This window comes from Lemur catta, chromosome 4 (genome assembly GCF_020740605.2).
Source record: "Lemur catta isolate mLemCat1 chromosome 4, mLemCat1.pri, whole genome shotgun sequence".
NCBI lineage: Eukaryota > Metazoa > Chordata > Mammalia > Primates > Lemuridae > Lemur > Lemur catta.
Window position 1 is genome coordinate 26,803,541 of NC_059131.1, and position 20,734 is coordinate 26,824,274.

General features: G+C 40.3%; 2 protein-coding genes across 10 annotated transcripts in view; one reads left to right on the top strand and one right to left on the bottom strand.

Moving 5' to 3' along the window:
* Positions 1-20,734, bottom strand: part of FEZ2 (fasciculation and elongation protein zeta 2) — a 232,337-nt gene that overhangs the window by 101,193 nt on the left and 110,410 nt on the right. The gene's annotated exons all lie outside the window — the stretch shown is intronic.
* The window catches only part of VIT (vitrin), a 101,957-nt gene continuing 93,471 nt past the window's right edge, over positions 12,249-20,734 (top strand). For all 9 annotated transcript variants that reach the window (XM_045549374.1, XM_045549375.1, XM_045549378.1 and 6 more), the window contains exon 1: positions 12,249-12,500. The gene's annotated coding sequence lies outside the window, so the exon portion shown is untranslated. The remainder of the gene's footprint in view (positions 12,501-20,734) is intronic.

Here is a 20,734-nt window from a genome sequence, read left to right on the forward strand (position 1 = left end):
CCCACTGTTTAAGAAGAAATTCTATTTCAGCTTCTTAGATTTAGTGTGGGGCAACAGAGTCCTTTGGTACCTACATCTATTGATCATGCCTTCAGTTACTATAAGAATCACATGATAAATATTCATTGCATATGGGTGAAAGGCACCTTGCACATGGAAATGCAAAAGCAGATTCTTCCTACAAACCAATTATTTACTGAGATCCTTGAGCTATTAGCATCAAAGTGAAATAGAGTGGTCAGCAGGTATCTAGTGAATCTTTGATTAGTAAATTAAGCCATTTCCAGGCAATAAAATATCTACTCTTGTTAATAGTAGCTTTGCCTCTTTTTATCTCAGAACAGTCTGATATTGAGTAACCCCAGTTATTACTCATGTGCTCAGACAGAAATCTTCAAATTGTTTATTGTTTTGTGAGCCACTCACAGGAATATTTAAAATATTATATTTCTTTTTATCTTCAATCATTTATTTATTCAACAAATGTTTATCAAATGCTGCCGGTATTCCAGGCTCTGTACCAGGCCCTGAAAATAGAGAAAGGGGCACAACTTAGCTCCTGGACTCAAGCAGCTCACAGATCTTCATAAATCATTACAGCACGTGACACATATCCCAACAGAATTGTCTTCAAGGTCCTATGGAAACTCAAAGAGGAGATGACATGTAAGTAGAAAAATGGGCTGAGTCTGGGAGGAAGGACACTCCTGTCAGAGGAGGTGCGCCTGCACAGTCAGGAAGGTGTCATCCAACAGGGAAAGAACAGAGGGGGCAACCCCTCTAGCCGTGCCAAGGGTACAGGAGGATGAGGTGGGAAAAGAGGCTGGGCAGGTCAGGGGAGGCACCCTAGGACTGGAATGCCAGGCCCAGGAGTTTAGGCCTCCTGCAAACAGCGGGGAGCTGCTGGGAGATTTTGAGTTGGACGTAATCAGATTGACGCTTGCAGATTCCTGTGGAAAGAGTGGGGAGGATGGGCTGGCGGGGATAAGACCGGAAGTAAAGGAGCAAGTCAGGAATTTATACAATTAACTGTCCAGACAAGAAGTGATGACAATGAAATATTATTTAGCCATTAAAAAAATAAAGTACTGGTGCACATTACAACATCATTGAACCTCAAAAACATTAACGCTAGATAAAAGGAGCCAATCACAAAAGGCGCCAATCACAAAAGGCCATCTATTGTATGATTCCATTTGTATGAAATGTCCGAAATTGGCAAATCTATAGAGACAGAAAGTAGATTAGTGGTTGCTTAGCACTGGGGGACAGAGGAATAGAAAGAATGGCTAAGGGCTGTGGGGCTTCCCTCTGGGGTAGTGAAACGTTCTAGAATTGACTATGGTGACAGATGCATGACTCTGTGAATATACTAAAAGTCATTGAATTGTACACTTTAAAGAGGGTGAACTTTATGATATGTGAATTATATCTCAATTCAAAAAAATTTAAAAAAAAGAAAAGGAAAGAAATGATGAGGCCAGGAAAAGAGAGGTAATACCGCCCTAATCCTGACCTGCAGATCTGTGTGGATGAGGCTGCCACAGATCAGAACAGGGAATTCTGATGATAAGCTCCTTTCTGGACATTTTGGCTTCAGGTGCCTGCAAAGTTGTCCTAGTCAGCGCCGGCCACCATAACAAAATACCATAGGCTGGGTGGCTTAAACAACAGGAATTTATTTCTCACGATCCTGATGCTGGCAAATCCAAGATCAAGGCACCTGCAGATTCGGTTCCTGGTGGGGGCCCTCTTCCTGGTTTGCAGAGGGCCACCTTTTTGCTGTGTCTGCACATAGCAGTGAGGGAGTGGAGGGAGAGAAAGAGCTCTGGTCTCTCTTCCTCATCTTAGAAGGACACTCATCTCACCATAGAGTCCCCACCCTCATGACCTCCTCTAAACCTCATTACCTCCCAAAGGCCCATCTCCAAATCCCATCACATTGGGGGTTAGGCCTTCAACATATGAATTTTGGGCAGACATGATCATTCAGTCCATAACAGAGGTATCAAGATGGTGATACATAATAACCAGAAGAACTTATAAGAGAGAGTCCAAAGATAAGGATTTGAGAGAATTCAACATATACTTAGTACTTAAAACTATGGAAGGTGGGGGGGAACAACTAAGGAGGGCATGGGGGGTGAGAAGAGGGCTGAGGCTAGACTGCCAGGGAAAGTCAGTGTTTAAGGGACAGAAGAAGAGGTGACCTCAAAGGATGGTGAAAAGAAGCTAATCAGAAAGCAAAGAGGTAAATAAATACCCTAAAACCCACCAAGTCCAGTCCGGTCCCTAACTCAGTGTTTCAAACTGCATACTCGGGAGCGTCTCCAAACGCAATTTTGCTAAATCAGGCAATTTGGTGTCCGAGTGGGCCCACCCTGGACTCTGTAAGATGGCCTGGCACTGCGGACTGAGCGCACTAGCCGGACACTGACCACAGGCTGCCTTTGCTTGCCTGGGCACGTGGCTGGGACCCTCACACTCTAGTCAAGGTGCCATTTTCATTTTCACTGTTCTGCTAATGAAGTGGCTATGTTCAGCTTCCATCATAATCAGAGTTCATTTAGTTCAAGTGCTTTGTAATTAATCTTTTATGCTAATTAATCTTTTTATACATTAATACATCAGAAAACACATGAAAGCAAAACATTTTTCTTACTACTAGCAAATTCAATTAAGCTTCTTCAGCCTAAGAGCAAAGGGGAAGGGAAAATATCTACACACATCGGGCCGTAGAAAACTCCCCTTTGCTGAAAAAGTGACTCACAGGTCTACCTTAAAATCTGCACTTGGAAAATAGGGAAAATAAGCTCACCCAAGCCACACCTTTACCCATTTTTCTTAGTTAGCAAGGTATCCGTTCTCAACTAGCTTGTGGTTTAAAAAAAGAAAGAAAGCTTTTTCAGTACTCATTTTTATATCTAGTCAGGATTTCTGTATTTAACTTTTAAATGTGTAGTTACGGAGCAAAAGCAAATACAGCCAAAGCAGATGCTCCAGATGACGTCGTTTATTATTACCTTTCAAGCAACAAACGGGTCTTACGTGCAAGTCCTACTTTTCAATTGTGAAAAATCCCTTTCCCATATTTTATCTGTCCTGATCCTCAAAAAAACCTAAGGCTGAGGCAGCATAGTCAGGAAACAGGCCACTTGCATTCAAGTCCCGACTTCATTTTCCTAGCTGTGTCACCAGACTTGTCACTTTGTCTCTTTGCCTACATTTTCTCATTTCTAAAATGATTGCTACTCATCGGGGTTGCTTGAGGACTAAGTGAATTCACACAGGCAAAATGCTTAGAACTGTACCTGGCATAGAGTATTAATAAATGCACAATAAATGTTATTAATATTGTAGCTAACCACTATTATCATTATGTTCTGAGACAGGCACAGAAAGGCAAAATTACTCAAGTAACATGGAGCAGAACTCGGATTTCTGTCTATTAGGAGCTCCAAATGCTTTCCATTCTGCCATTGTGCCAACGACAACGGGGGCTCTCAGGCACAACCTTGCACCTTAGTGAATACGCTGGTGGGTGAGGAGGTGACACTGGATTGTGTTGAACCAACGGGGTGCTGGAAAAACCCCTCCCACGCCCTTACCCTGGGCGAGGGCCAAGCTTGGGGTTTCCGGGGTTAGAGTCCCCCGTGGCCGAGTGACCTCCAACTCAGGGGTGCAGCATAAACTGCTGTTTGTGTTGGGCCCAGACATAACATAGCACATCTCTGGTTTTCTATTAAGGATAGATTCCTAGAAAGGGAATTATTGGGTCAAAGATTGTAAACTTTTTTTTTTGTCTCATGGTACAGCTTGCCAAATTGCTTTTTGAAAAGGTTGTAGCAATTTCTGCTGCCTGCTAGGAGTAGTACTTGAGAATGCTGGTCTTCACCCTTACTAGCGTTGAATATTTTCTTTAAAAAAAATTGGTGTCAAATCAATATGCTGAAAACAATGTTTCAATATCACTTCAATTTGTATTTCTTGAGTGCCCAGATAGGTTAAATGATTTTTTTCCATACCTGTTGCCCATTTATTATGTGTATGTGTGTCTTTGTGTGTCTGTGTGTGTATTGTTCATGTCATTGCCTATTTTTTTTCTATTTGGTGATCCTTTTTAAAGTTTTCTTATTGATTTTAAGTATTTTTATATTCTAAGGATACTAACACTTTGTCTTACTTATTACACATATGTTCTCCTATTTGGTCATTTGCTTTTCAATGCCCTCATAGTGTATGTGTGGATTTTTTAAAAACCATGTTATAGTCTTAATGCTAATGTTGTTAAACCTATTGATCTTTTCTTTTGTGATTTCTTCCACAGCTTTTATGCATTTCAGGGATGTCCCCTCTCAGAGTTTGCCCTTGCAAACAGAAGTTCTGTTCATTGTTCTGCTGACGGAACTCCCAGGGCCACCCTCCTGCACCATCTCTGCCACCACTCTGGGCACCTCCAGCCAGATGCCCATGTCACCTATACTCGCCTTTCCAAATGGTAATTTGCTATTTCTTTCTACATTAAAACTAAAATATTGTGACAAACATGTTGATCTATATGACCTAGGCTTTGTGCAGGCATTCTTGAGATCCCTTTTCTAAAGAGACCCAGTCTCTTTTTTTGGTATCATTTAAAAGGCACTCTACACCCTTCATTTATGCATGTGGCAGGGAATTTGGTTCATCTCCAGATACGTCACATTCTATTGCTCCCCATCAAGATCTGGCTTCCATTTGCTTCCCGTTCACATAGATTTACGAGCCAGGATAGTTGGATGCCATAGGAAAACTTTAAAATTTGCTATGTGCTTCTCTCCACAACAGTTATAACTATGAAGAAAAAGATCTTACTCCTGAATACTCTGATCTTATCCAGAACAAGCTATAAAATAATTATCATTAATAATAACAATTTGTGAAGCAATTTATTATAGGGTATTTTATCAAGTTGATCTCATTTGATAATCCAGATGGAAAGACAAATTATTTTTCTCATTTTGCAAGCGAAGAAACTTGAGTGTTCAAGTGGCTTGTTCAAGGCTGAGGAGCCAACAGACGTGAGTACAGGTCTCCTGACACAAATCCCGCATTATTTCTACTAAAACTGGTTCCCTATTTCTTGTTTTTTGCTTTTTTTTTTTTTTTTTTTGAGACAGAGTCTCACTCTGTTGCCTGGGCTAGAGCGCCATGGCATCAGCCTAGCTCACAGCAACCTCAAACTCCTGGGCTCAAGCAATCCTCCTGCCTCAGCCTCCCGAGTAGCTGGGACTACAGGCATGCGCCACCATGCCCGGCTAATTTTTTCTATATATATTTTTAGTTGTCCATATAATTTCTTTCTATTTTTAGTAGAGATGGGGTCTCGCTCTTGTTCAGGCTGGTCTCGAACTCCTGAGCTCAAATGATCTGCCCACCTCGGCCTCCCAGAGTGCTAGGATTATGGGCGTGAGCCACCGTGCCCGGCCTGGTTCCTTATTTCTAATCCATGTCGCCATTCATGATACCATCTTTTTTTGGGTGTAAAAATTTGCGCTTTTATAGTGAAATGATTTCATGTTTACAAAAAAAGTTGTAAAAAGAGTACAAAGAATGTCTGTATACTCTCCACCCAGCTTTGCCAAGTGTTAACATTTCCCATAACAACAATGCAGTTATTAACACAGAAAATTAACATCAACACACCACCATTATGTGATCTATAGATCTCATTTAAATCTTACCAATTTCCCATTAATGTCCTTTTCCTGGTCCAAGATCAAATCTAAGATCATATGTTGCATTTAGCTGCCAGATCTCCTTAATCTCCTTTAATTTGTAACAATGCCTCAGTCTTTGACTTTCATGACTTTGGCACTTTTGGAAAGTACTAGCCAGTTAATTTATAGACATCAGGGTGTGTCTGACGTCTCCTCATAATTGAAGTTAGTTATGCATTTTGGGCAAGAAAATCATAGAAGTGACGTGTTCTTCTCACTAGATCAGCTTAGAAGGCATGTGATGTCAATTTGTTCAATTACTCATGATGTCAGCTGCCATCACTTGGTTAAGTGGTCTCTTCCAGGTTTCTCCACTGTGAAGATATTATTTTTCCCTATTTAATTAACAAAGATCTTTTAGGGAGATACTTTGAGACTACATAAATATCCTGCTTGTCATCATTGTTTCACCAATACTTTGCTGTCTGCTAAACAATAATTTTCCATTTCCATCATTCTTTCCTCATTTATTAGTTGGAATTTTTTTATAATGAAGAGCTATCCCTTCTCCCCATTTATTTATTTATTTATATTAGTATGGACCCATATGGGGGGAGAAAAAATATTAGTATGGACCCATAAATTATCTTACTGTGTTTTAATTCGTTGACAGCATTATTTACTTTGTCTTTCAAATTGTACCAGATTTGGCTATGGAGAGCTACTTTAGGTTAGCTCCTGTGTTTTTTCAACATGCTACTATCATTGTTTTTGAGCATTTTCTTGCTTACTGGCTCCAAAATGTTCCAGGCACATCTTGTCCTTTCCCACCTCCAGTCCTAGAATCAGCTATTTTCCAAGGAGCTCTGATTCTGTTTATTGAAGAATATTTAGAAACCAAGTTGCAAATACTGTGTATGCTCATGGATAGTGGGGTTTCATTGATTCTATGCCTTCTCTGCAAGTAGAACTAAGAGATATACACACACTCACAAACACATATCTATATCTATTTATATATCTGTGAATAGAAATAGTGTTATTGCTTCTTTACTAATTCTTTTTCCTTTAATGGATTTCCCTGGTTGAATTGCATTGGCTAATATTTCCAGTACAATGTAGATATAGTGGATATCCTTGCTGAGTTCCTGATCTTAGTGGAAATGCCTCTAGAGTTTCCTCAGTAAGTAAGATGATAGATTTTAGGATTAAAGTATGTATGAGGGCTGTCCAGAAAGTATCCAGCCATTGTTAATATAACAATAAACATGGCTGGATACTTTCTGGACAGCCCTTGTATACTTTATCAGGTTTAAGTATTCATCATTTCTTTTTCTTTTTTTTTTTTTGAGACAGAGTCTCACTTTGTTGCCCGGGCTAGAGTGAGTGCCGTGGCGTCAGCCTAGCTCACAGCAACCTCAAACTCCTGGGCTTAAGCGATCCTACTGCCTCAGCCTCCCGAGTAGCTGGGACTCCAGGCATGCGCCACCATGCCCGGCTAATTTTTTTCTATATGTTTTTAGTTGGCCAGATAATTTATTTCTATTTTTAATAGAGACGGGGTCTCGCTCAGGCTGGTCTCGAACTCCTGACCTCGAGCAATCCACCCACCTCGGCCTCCCAGAGGGCTAGGATTACAGGCGTGAGCCACCACGCTCGGCCTCATCATTTCTTATTTTCTTGAATGTTTTCATCAGGAGGAAATCTAAATGCAGGAAGAAGGCATGGGAAGAAAGACACAATGGCAAACATGGACACTGATAAAATATGTTAGTATATTAACTATAAAAACATAAAAGAATAATAGCAATCTAATTTTATATTTTAAAAAGGTAACACTAAAATTATTAACAAAATGACAAGATGTAAGGAATGTAGTTAAAATGACCTAAGATTCTTATCAGGTTTAAGAGGAAAATACAAATAATAAATAACTTCAACCTTAAAAACAATGACAGCTTCATATATAGATTGAAATTTAAAAGGAAACCACTACAAGTTTAGAAACACAATCTGTAGATTCCAAAAACAATAGAAGTGTGGGGTTGGGAGGCAACATATAAAACCTCATTAATCTAACAGAAGGTAGAAAAAGAAAATTAAAAAAGATAAAGATAATAAATAAAAAATACAGATAAGGTACATAAATGTAACCAACTATCTTAATAATCATAATAAATATAAATAGATTAAAATTACTCAATAAGATGCAGAGATTAACAAGCTAGAATTTTTTTTTTAAAATCCTGTTGAATGTTATTTATAAGATCTACAAAAATCACGTAAGGACAAAGAAAGATTGAAAGTAAAGAGGTGTCATAGATTGAATTATAGGTCTCAATTCTTCATTCCTTCTTCATTCACACCCATAGCCTAGTTCTCTGCCCCTTGACTTTGGGCTTGGTCACAGAACTACTTTGGCTAACAGAATGGGCCAGAAATGATAGTGCGTCTGTTCTAAGACTGGACCTTAAGAAACTGCACATATTTTCTGTTGCCTTCTTGCAGCTTTGTCATTGCCATGAGAAGATATTCTCCTGTATAACTGCTGTCCCAGCAGCATGGACACCAAAATAAATACACGTAGAACAGAGGTTCCCCAGCCAGCCACAGACCTATAGTGAGAAGCGGAGCTGCACAGCACAGCACAGCTTAGATCAGCAGAGCCCCAGCGGGCCAGTGTTCTGTGAACCAATCTTTTATTTTAGACTCCATGTGCTTACTTGGCATAATAGGAAGATATAAGGCCCATAATCTCCTGTCCACCATTTTGAGCCCTTGTTTTGTATAAGGCATTTTTGTGTTTTTCTAATTTGCCAGACTAGCAGCCCTCTGCAATGTAGGATCTACAGGGTAGCCTCCAGTCCCCAGTATCATCCTTTAGGTCTTTTAATCTCTTTTATGCTGTTACAATCACAGCGACTTATCTGCATTCATTTTTTGTTAGTGTGACCTACAATATTGTCAGTGTTGTCTAATACTTGATAGAGTGGTTCCAACTCATTTGTTTCAGGGAAGCATTTGTAATCTTTCTAACATCCTTTTTTGTTAGAATTCATCTAACATCCTTTAGAAGATGAATTCTGGTCCACCATCCCCCTCTCTCCATTGAGTTTGCCTTTTGCCTCATACTCAATGAACTCTTATCTAATAGTTAATCTACGTTTTTCCCTCTGATATATTCTTAAGAAGCTCTTCCTTCTAGTTTTTGTTGTTGTTGTTTTTTACATTGCTCAGCAAAATCTCTTTTGACCCCCTGTACTCTGTAAGTTGTCTATGCTCCCCAGCTGGCTCCTTCAATTTTTTGAAAGAGACATTTTTCTTATAATAACCTTTTTGTTTCTATCAAATAGTGATAACGTACATTTAACAAAAGCTAATTATTTTGGCACATGTTCCATTCACATTGACACTACACAGAACATGTGTACTTAGTAGTAATATTCAGCCACATCCAGGAAACTGAAATAACAATTGATAGATAAACATCTACCAAAGTACAGGGAGAAAAGTCTCAAATCTGTTGTAGAGGAGTTCAAGGCAAATCATATTTCCATGAAAAATTGATGCAGCATCAAACATGATGTAGCGTTAGACATTTCAGTGAGCTTGTGTTATGAAAGGTATAACTCTTGTGTTTTATACCTGCACACTGTAAAAGCATCGGGAGTGTCTCAAAAGGCTACCTCATTACTTGGACTCTTAAATTGCCATCCTGCATTTTTAAAAGTCACATAAAAGAATGGATTTGTGATATGAAGAATGCATTGATCTCCCCACATTCTGTCTCTGGAGTGAAAAAAATAAATGAGGCAGTATTTTAAAGTGCCATCAAGTTCAATGTTTATGACAATAATAAAAACTTGTAATAGAGAATGTTCTAAAAGAGACTTGAGTTTTTGTACTAGATACAAAACAAGATGAGGATACTAAGTTTATGTGGTCACAAACAGTTATTTAACAAAGAACTGATGCATTCAAGCAACCACAGGTGATTTATAAGCAAAACAGGATCTTAAGTAGTAATAGCAGGAGAAACTGAACATCACAATTTTTGTTCTCAACTTGAAATAATCTGGCTCAGTTTATGCCAAGCAGCAAGCTCAAGGCCTTGTTTTACTTTAAAAAGATAAAAGATTTCCCTGAGGCCACCACTTGATTGATTTTATTGCAGGTGGTGGTGCTGCTGTCAGCCGTCTGGGTTGGAGGGTTGTCTCCATTCCTAGTACCATCTTTGCTGATCCATACTAGGCTCCAGGACTTTTGCTTTAATGCTTTTTATTCCATTTTATCCCAATTCTCCACTCCTATTCTCCTTTCCCATAGACAACCATTCTAATGTGCTCTCATTTAGTTAATACTTACTGTATGCCCTATTATGTGTTGGCACCACAGGCAAGGAATGCATCAGTGGGCAAAGCAGATACAAACCTCTGCATTTCTGGAGCTTCTCTTATAGCGGAGAGTGCTCAATTCAAAATATTATTAAAGAGTAATAAGTACATAGAGAAAAATAAAACAGGAAAAAAAAGGAAGAGGAAATGTTTGCGCTGGGAATGTCATTTTAAACAGGGTGGCCAGGAAAGGGCTCACTCAGGAGGTAGCATTTGAGCAAAGATTTTAAGAAGGTGAGCAGGTAAGCCTTGCAGATATTGGAGAGAAGACTTTGGGGACAGCAAGCACAAAAGCTCTAGTCCTTTGTGTCTAGCTGGTGCCTGTGCATCTCCCATACTCAACCCATGAATTCTCCAGGGATGGACTTCTCATGGCCCTGTGTGGAAAGCTCACTGACGAATATACCCCAGAAAGAGATGGATGGGCCCGAGGGTGCAAACAGAATTCAACCAAGTACTGTTGGATCTAGAGTAGCCACACTGTCCACACCACCAGCAGCTCGTCAGGGCCACGACATGTCTGCCATGATCTTTTCCAGATTTCTAATTTTTATCAATATGATGAACATAAAATGATATTTCATTGCTTTTTTAAAGGGAATTGCTCTTTTTAAAACTATTCTTACTTGTGATAAGATATATAACATAAAATTTGCCTTTTTTACTATTTTTAAGTGTACAATTCAGTAACATTAATTGCATTCATAATATTATACCATCACTACTGTCTATTTCCAAAATTTTCTATCACCCCAAAGATTATCGATTTTCTTTGAGCATCTCTTCAAATTTTGCCATATTCACCATAAGAAGGCAACTTAAACTACTAAAAGAAAAGAAGCTTTAAATCTTAATAAAGCATCATTGCTTTGGAGTCAGGCAGCCTCAGATTTGAAGTCCAGATCTTGCCTTACTGACCCTGGGAAAGTTCCTTAGTCTTTCTGATCCTTAGTTCTCTTATCCCTTATAGAATGGGGATAATAGTACTGACCCCTCTACAGTCTTCTAAATATTAAATGAGATGATATACATATAAAGGATCACAATTCCCAGTAAAAGTGAGTGAGTGGCTGATAAACAGCAACTAGCATTAGTAGTAGCAGTAGTAACACTAATCTTAATAATTATGCTTGGGCTTCCATTTCATCTGAACCTACCCTAACTCAAATGGTGGGACAGCCACCCCTGGCAGCACCATCCTTACCACCAAGGGACCTAGGCTCTGGTTTTGGTGGAGGAAGAAACAGGATTAAGAAATAATTTCAGTGCAGAACCAAAAAGAGCACGGGTGGAGGAAAGGTTAAATAACATCCAAACCATAATGCTGTTATAATTAAGGAGCAACCCCAGGGCCCGTAGATGAGGATAAGAGGCTGCAGGAATGGAAGAAGCTTCTCCTCCCAAGCTGTGTGAGTGCACACTCCCCAGCAGGAGGAGGAATGACTCTTTGCTACCCTCTGCCCTGCTGGAAAAGAGATGCTCTGCCACACTGATAGACACTGGCATCTCAAGAACTGCCAGATGTCCTTTTTTTTCAGTCTGATTTTTAAAATGCTATGATATGTTAATGCACATTTTGGATCTGGAGTTCTTAGATGTAATTGGTGACACTAATACATAAATAACTAAAGCCAGCAGATTTCCCTGATGATGTGAGCTATCCATCACTCGTTTTTTGAAACATGAGTCAGATTTTTTCTTCCCACTATTATTATCTTGTGTCCTGTTACTAGCAGCATATACTTGAGTCATTATATAAAGCTTGCCAAAATGCAGACAGGACTGAAGCAAAACAAAACAAAGAAATAGCAGGAAAACGTAGGAAAAGTAAGTATTTTCAATCTACAGTGAGAGTCCAGTAGAATAAGCTTGGTGGTGTTTGCACAGTTTTCTTTCTTTGTGCAGTTTCATCTAGCTATTCACTACCTTTTGAAAAAGAAAGAAAAAAATGTAGTTACTCCTGCTTTAAAGCATATTTTTTATTCTCCATTTTATCTAAGTGCCCCTCTTCTACTTTCTAGAATGTCTAATTGTAGAATTTGCTTACTAAAAATGTGTACTTTAGGCTACAAAAGAATATTTAGAAATCCTTATCCAAAAAAAAGCAAGTGGGAGTGGAAATTTGAAAAAAAGGACCGCCTAATTCAGCACTAAAACCAGTGTGAGAAGCAGTGTGTGTGAGTGTGTGTGTGTGTGGTGTAAAATGTGCTTTTCAAATTGCTCAGAGGTTGATGGGACTGTTGGATTAGCTCCTCTGAGAAGAAGAGAAAAAGTGCTTGGATCTCTTCTGGTTTCTTCTTTAGAATAATTTGGATGGGATTTGTGATGCAGAAAAGCTTAAGGAAACAAGGATATCCATTCTGTGTGCTGGACAATTTTTGAAAAAAAAAAGTTGCTTTCTTCAAACAAGGTATGTCTGATAAATTACTAAGCTGTGTATATAGTTGCTTTCCATTCATTATTATAAAAACATAGAAATGTATTTGCCATTAAGAAACTATAACACATCCCTTGACCAAGTTATCAGTCTGTACAAATTTCAGTTTCAAGAGAGTTGAAATGGGAGTGGGTGATAGTTGGCATCCTTGTAAACAGCTAGTAGTATATATATTTATCAGTTATAAATAAACTGCACTAATATTAATATTATAACAACATTTTCACTGTTTCTTTAAACCAACTTAATTATGGTTAAAAATAAGTTGAAAAGTATGACATTTGTGTAGAATTTTAAAGTAATTTAAGTCTCTTGTTTATCTTGCCTTTTTAAAAACCTTGCTTCCTATATGGAATACAATAGCAATACAACAAATTGCTTACAACAATGTATGGATTGCAGTATGAGAAGTGGGCACACTGATGCTAAATTAAAAGAGAGATTATTTAGCTAGGATCTCTACTTCTCTCTATTCAGACAGATTTCAGTGGAATGTGGCTGGATGTGCAATTCTGTGTCTTGTTTACTCTGGAAGTGTTTTCTCAGGCTGAATGCTTCTGTTACTGATAAGCCCGAGAAGGGCTGGCATTGTTAAGTCTACCATTGTAGCTCAGCTTTGCTCAGGGAAGACAGGACAAGAAATCTCTTTTAAGTATGATTTGTGACAAACCAGTATAAACATGAAAGAAATACCTCAAGCACAGGTTAAAGAGGGAGGATAAGGTTGAATAATTAGACATGATAGTTTGCTCCAAACAACCACAGCGCCTTTGCCATCCCCCGATCGCGAGTGGAATCCAAGATTTTCTTTGGGTTTATTGTAAAAATAAAAACAAGCATTCTTGGCCATGGTGGTTGTTCAAAAATGTGTATGCTAAGAAAATAATATTTTGCCATTACGTTGTGTTGCAATGAATTTGGAATTTTTGGTGGTAAAGTTCTGAGGTTGTTTTTCCCTTGGTCTCTTGAAAGATGGAAACACCCTGCAACAAGGCAGGCTCAAATGCTGTGTGTGTGTGTGTGTGTGTGTGTGTGTGTGTGTGTGTGTGTGTGTGTGTGTGTGTGTGTGTGTGAGCTGCAAGGGGTGGCTAGGGCCAGTAGGAAAGCCGAAAGTACCCATCTTTTATTTGTGGCATTAAAATCACCTCTTTTGTAAAAGAGCTTTAGACAAAGAACTACAAACCTACAAAAACTGCATTTTTGATTGCAATATGCTGGTTTCCCAAACTCAGCTTCATTTAAATATATCTTACCCCTCACCACTAAAAGGAAATAACCTTAGGAACATTGGAAATGTTTATTATCTATCCTGAAATAGTGTTTACTTTATGAATATTATTTAGAAGATCTAATTATCTTTTCCACCAAGTTCCTGATCACATGAAGAATAGTTTCTTTCAGAGAAAATACAACAGGTTTGAGAAAGGTTTATGAACAGCATCATGAGAACAAAAATGCCTGTGCTGTTCTCATCTGTGGTTCCTGTAAGACATAACTGAAGACAGGAAAGCAGTGTGGCTCAATGCCACACGCCACGCCAGGAGTCTTAAACTACAGTAACAGTTCTGCCACCACCTACCTATGTTTCCTTGAAAAAGGTGTTTAGCATTTCTTAACTTTTGTTTCCCCCTTTGAAAAACAGAAATAGCAATGCCTGCACACGCTCCCTCCCAGGGTGATCTGAGGCTCAGTATTGATTCTCAGCTCCAAAGCGGTTCTGAAATGTAAAAACTTCTATAGAAATGGAATCTTTTCCCCCCAAATAATCAAAATTAGATTATATTGGAAAGCCTTTATTTAATAAATGTTTTACAATAGGATGTTCCTGTTATGTGGGCCCATATGTGCGATATTGCTCCTTGCTCCCCTTTGGAGGCGTGAGCAGTAGGTGCAGGACAGAGTACACGGATCTGTCAGTGGACAGGCTCTCGCTGTGCGACCGGGAGAGGTTGCTCAACAACTCTGAGCCTCTATTTCGTCTTACATGAAATGAAGAAGTTGGACAGATAGTCTCTAGGGTTCCCTCCCCATCCTGTGGCTCTGTGCGCTGGGACGGAGTGCATGTGCAACGTCACATGCACCAGGACAGGGATCTATGCAACGTCAAAGCAGGGCCAGGCCAATTTCATGGTTGAGACTCTCTGTACATTACAAAATGCAGAAGTACCCAAACAGGATTATGGAACTTAGGGTACGTTTTAAATATTTATGTTTACCTAACTAAAGACTTTAATGTATATAAAAATGAAATTTAACTTAATTGTATTCTTCACAAGACAATTAAAGACTATATATATATATGTGTGTATATACCCCTCCATAGTATACCGGGGACAGTGAGATCCAAGTTGCATGACAGATTTTTTTCAGTTCTCTGGTGTATTTCTGTGACTATCTTTATAACCCCATATGGAGAGAATGTGAAATATCTAAACTTAAGGCCTTACATGTGAGGTCAAGACCAAATGGCTCTCCTATGCTTTGGGTCTTGTAGTGGGTATTAGGCAGGAGGCTCTGCCCCTTCTTAAATGTGTTAATGCTGGCAAGTTACTTAAAGTTGCTGGGCCTCAGTTTTCTCATCTATAAAAGGGGTCTGCTGTTACTGCCTACCTCAGAGAGTTGTTCAATCTGTGGCTGGTACACCGTCAGGACCCAAATGTTAGTGTATATATTTTTTTTATATGTGACTAGAACAAGAAATCAGATCAGGTGTGAAACAAATCATTTGTCATTATCTTTAAACTTCTCACTCTCTGGATATGGTACACAGATTTGTGGAATTATGTGATATTAATATAGTCATTAGAAACTAGTTGCCATCTCTTCATCCAGAGGATGTGAGCTAATCAGTCCATCAGTAAATAATAAGCTAGCAAGAGAGGCAACTTCCATGATGCTTGCCATTTGAGAAGCCCCAAAGGTCTCCGTCTCACTGCCTTAAAACGTGTCTCCATGTGGTTTGCAGAAGACAGGGACATTCCTGAAAGGGAAGGTGCACAGGGAACCTGCTAGTTTTTTACAAGCATGAAAGGTCCTTATGCAAGTGGCAGTGGGCGGCTTTTGTTCTTGCAGGAAATGGGCCAAGAAAGGAAAAAGAGAGCAGGAACACTTGGAATCGGCATCAGAAATAACTCTTTGATAGTGCTGGTTGTTAAAATTTTAATTAAAAAAAAACATGTACACACAAATTTAAGTCAGTCTGGGATCATCTAGGTGAGTTCTTTGCAGACCAGAAGGTGAAGGGCTGAAAATTAGTCTAAAACCCATGACATGCCCAGAGTCCCATGTTCACGACAGAGCAAAGACTACTTCAGGTTTGTTTATTGCATTTTGCTATGGTTACCTCATCTTTAAAACAAACAGCTGTGGACACTGGACTCGGAATTTATTTTTAATCATGTAGAAAAGTTTTCAAGAGACTGCAAAACTTAAAGAAATCCTTAGGGACTATCTGAAATGCTTGGGGCTGCCTGGGAAGTGTGCAAAGCAGGCACCAGATGATGCTCTGAGTTGAGCCACCTTTAAAAACTATACATCATGTGGCAACTTGCAAAAGCAAATCCCTCCATCACTGCATTTCGGAGCTTGTACCCGGAGGGAGAAAGGTGAACTGAGATCATGAGTGCCCAAATCCTTCCCTGAGTCAAATCTACAAGCCAAAGTCTTGCAACAGAGAAATGTTAGTTTGGTGTAGATTCTATTTAGAGAATATTTTTGTGTTTGTGTTTTGTTCTGGTCTTATAATTAAAACAATATATTTAGGTCCATTTCTAGTTTATATTTTTTCACTAGATTTTTTTTTTTTCAATTCTTTTTAAGGATGTAGATGTCATTCTTCAGTCATTTGATTGGCCAAATTGTATATCTATCTAGAAGATTTTCATGAGAATGGGCTAAAGACCCTTACAAATCTCTGAGCAGAGAAGGAAGGAACAAAAGTACAGAACTTCCCCCTTTCCAGATATCTTGGTCAATTCAGGTTACTATAACAGAATGTCATAGGCTGGGTGGCTTAAATAACAAATATTTATCTCTCACAGTTTGGAGGCGGGGACGTCCAAGATCAAGGTGCTCAAAGATTTGGTATCTGGTGAGGGCCCACTTCTTGGTTCATAGATGGATGGCCCTTTTCTCCCAGTATCCTCACATGGTGGAACGGGCAAGGGTCTCTCTCAAGCCTCTTTTATAAGGGCACTAATCCCACTCATGAGGGCTTCATCCTAGTAACCTAATTACCTCGCTAAGGCCTCCCCTCCTAATGCCATCATCTTGGGGGGTTAGGATTTCAACATATAAATTTGAGGGGGACACAAACATTCAGACCCTAGTAGGTTCCTTCATCAAGAAGTCTAAGAATCAAGCCATGGCTAACCCTGGGCGGCACATTACTGAGAGATTCAGCTGATTGCTTTATCTGTTAAGTCCTAAACTAGTGTCTAAATAGGTCACATTTTGCAGGATGGTGGTGGCAGTGGTTATAATGATTAACCATCACCCCAGTGATAATAATAATAATTGCTAACACTTACAGAGCTGTTCTTATGTGCCAGGCACTGTTATAAGTCTTTTTCATATATTAATTCATTTAATTCTAACAGCAAACATATGAGGTGGGTTGCTACTATCCCCATTATACAGATGAAAAATCTAAGGCACTGAGAAGTTAAGTAAGATGTCCAAGGTAACACAGCCTAGGGATACAGCTCAGCTTCAAATCCCAGATGTCTAGTTACAAACTCACACACTTAACCCACCAGGCAACAATGACACATGGTCCTGGTTTTTCTACCACTGCACCAAATTAATGCTTGCATTCCCTGAAAACATAATTTTCAAGCCAATTCAGATTTCTAAGAAAAATATTCAGCCTTGCAAGTAGAGACACCTTAATAATAATACTGGAGAGAGGGTAGAATCCAGGAACTCACAGAAGAAGTTGTTGGGAAAGGAGAGTTTTTATTTCTGTGGTTCTTGGATAACCTGCTGATTTAAGAGTTGCTTTTCAGGTGTGTAGGGAAGATCTAACTCTCATGCGAGCTGGCGGGTAGGACAGGAGGGAAGGCCACGGAGCAGCCTTCATCACCATGTGCTCTAAGCAGCTGTCTCCAAAAGATTTCCTTTATCTTCACTCCAAGGATAAGTTAGCAGCTCGTCACAGAAAGAATCACGCTTCTTTATGGCTCGAACTACTTCAGAAAATCACATTCCCTGATAGAGTCTCTACATTGACAAGACTCTAGTAAAAATTTCTCAAATTCTTTCCCTCAGTTGGAGAAAGGCTAATCTTTTGCGTGGATATGTGGTAAAAATTCATCAAAATCGCCCCTCAGGCTATAGTGAGAAGGAATTCTGTTTCCACATTCTTTCTTCTCAGATTCGAAAAACATCTATTCCTTCGGGGTAACCCTACGTACAGTTTCCAAGAGATCAGGTCACTGGCATTTTAATGCTAAGTGAATTCCCTCCTCTGGGTGTCTTTGTGTTGCAGACAGAGAAAACATGTTTTGGACGGAAAGGTGCAAGTCAACTTGCCCAGACTGGCTTAGTTTGTATACTATAGTGAGTAAACCTGCACTCCAAAAGGTAAAAGAAATTTGGGGAAGCAGAAATAACATTCAGTGGCAGCAACAACAAATATTAATTGGGCCACCTTTAAGAGTCATTCACAATTCCATGCGCTTGGGAAGAAGAGTGGACAAAACAGTTTCCATTTTCCTAATCTGGGGGCATACAATAAACAAATACACTTAAGAGAACCATGGTGATAAGGGCTGTGACAAACACAAGAAAGCAGGAAAATGGGATGCAGAGAGCAGTGAGATGGGGGTGATAATTTGCATTGCATAATTAGATAAATGTCAGACTAAGAGAGAGCTGTGGAGGAAGCCAGAGGGCAACCCAGGTGGGTCCCTGGGGGGAGAGCATTCCAAGGAGAGGGAAGAGCAAATGCAAAGGCTCTGAGTGGGACGGTGCTTAGGAAGCCATCCTGTCCGAGCAGGCTGAACGAGCAGGAAAGGTGAGACCAAGGGTGTGCTTTGGACAAGCAGACACAGAGGGAACGGGCACCATCCTCACTCCTCATTTCCCCCGGCCGCCCACTCACACACTGTCTGTGGGTAGTTCTTGCCTCCACCCTGGATGAAATCTAAGTCCCTTAATATTTCAGACCATGCTCAGAGCTTTTAAAAAGACCTTGCTCATATTATGCCCCCAAACAATCTCAGTTCAGTCATTAACATGTACATAACATTAGATAACATTTAAAAACTTTATAATGATCTTCAAAGTTTAGAGTTTCATCCCCCACATCCGGGCTTGCTTTCTTCAAGGAGGAAGGGGGCATGATTGACTTCTCTCTTTCTCTGCCCTGCACCTTTGCCATTCTTCCCCGTGGCCACTAAGAGTAGTCTTTTCATGTCCAAAGTTGAAGTGGGTATAGAGAGGAAAGACAAAAGGGACAGAAAGGCTTTAGTAGGTGGTACTCTTGTGAGTGAGCATCCAGGTTCCCTGAGCTCCACAGGGGTTTACAGATGTTTCTTATTCCTACAGGACACCTGCTATGGGTTCTTTGGAGAGGACCCCCCACTTGGTTGGGTATCCCTCACCAGTAGTTCCCTAGATGCTGTTGAATAAATCTGCTCTTGCTAGGAGTTTACAGTTCTTCCCTTAGGCCCCGAGTAACTGGTGAGCTCTGTCCTCGGCCCTCCACGCACCAACTCGGGCTGGAATTAAAGCGACCCCAGGCTGAGTCTCATACAGGGACTGTCGATTGCCATATGCTCTTCTCTTCTGTAGATGACTTAATCCTGAGGCAGACACCAGTCCACTGTGCCCCCAAGCCCAAGGGACACAGCTCCTCAATTATGGGGTTACTGGGCATCCAAGCTGGCCTTTTAAAGAAGGCAACCTAGAACCAGGATCCCTGCTGACTGCCTTTCTCCAGACTGTACAAGAGGTTGTAGGAGCCAAGAGAAGTAGCTGGAGATCGGACAGCAAGAATTTCTTTGGGACAAGTTCTTGGCATTTTCTCTCCCCCTCCCCGTCCCCAGATGCAGAAGGGGAGCAGGGGGCTTCCCACTCCCGCCCTGCTTTAAGCAACAGTGAGAGGAGCTTCAAGGAGGAAGAAATTGGCACCTACTGTCTTGAGGCCACAGCTGAAATTCACAAAGGATCATCCCATTTTAACATCCCATTACAAGTCAATTACAATACACCCAAATGTTTATTTAGATGGGTGTGTTATGCCTGGTTACAATTAAAAATACTCCCAGTGCATCATTTTACCCTAAATAACATTTGTGAGAGAGAGAAAGTTGTGAGTGAGTTCAGCCTCAAATACAACTCAAAAAATCTCTTGACCTTATAACTAAGACAACTTTATCACACAATGTATGTATTTTACAGTGTGTTTTTGACTGTTGTCAACCAAGTATTTCAAAAAGCCTAAGGCATATGATCAAGGTAAAAGGAAGATGAAACGATCCTCTAGAGTGGGAAAATGAGGTATTGAGTGGGGTTAAGTGTTTGGGCTCTGAGATAGAATCCTGCTTCTGCTACATATTTATTCTCTGACCTTGGGCAGCTTAGTAACGTTCTCTAAGCCTCGATTTCCTTCTCTGACAAATGGGCATAATAGTTCTTACCTAACAGAATCACCATGATAATTAAGTAAGATCCTCTATGTACAGTGTGCAGAATATAGTAAACATTCAATCAATGATTTGGGCATGGACTCTGCACTTCTAAACCTTTCCGGGAAGGAAAGCAAAGGAGAAACAGGCCACTATACAACTGGGCCAAAATGGTGGAGAGGGCCACACAGGAGGGGCTGAGGGCCGCTTCAGAGCTGGGGGGTGGTCCCGGTAGGGCCTCTGGAGTATGAGACTGGGTGGCTCCCTTTGGAGAGCTCAGCCTCTCGCGAGACTTAATCCTCCAGAGCCCTCAATTCCTCAGCCACAGTCACTGCCCTGCCCTCCCCTGCACCCTCCATTCTACCCAGGCCTCTGGCTGCTGGGACTCAAGAATGTGCTTTGACCCACAGCCCCACGCCTGCCTCCGGAACCCTGTCATCTGAGATGAACCCATTCTTTACCAAGTGGCACATGGAGGGGAAGGCATGGCTCTTGCAGACACACCGTCATCTTCCTTCCTATCTCAGAGGGAAAGCTGGGCCAGACTTGAAAATGCTTTGCTCTGTCTCAGAATTG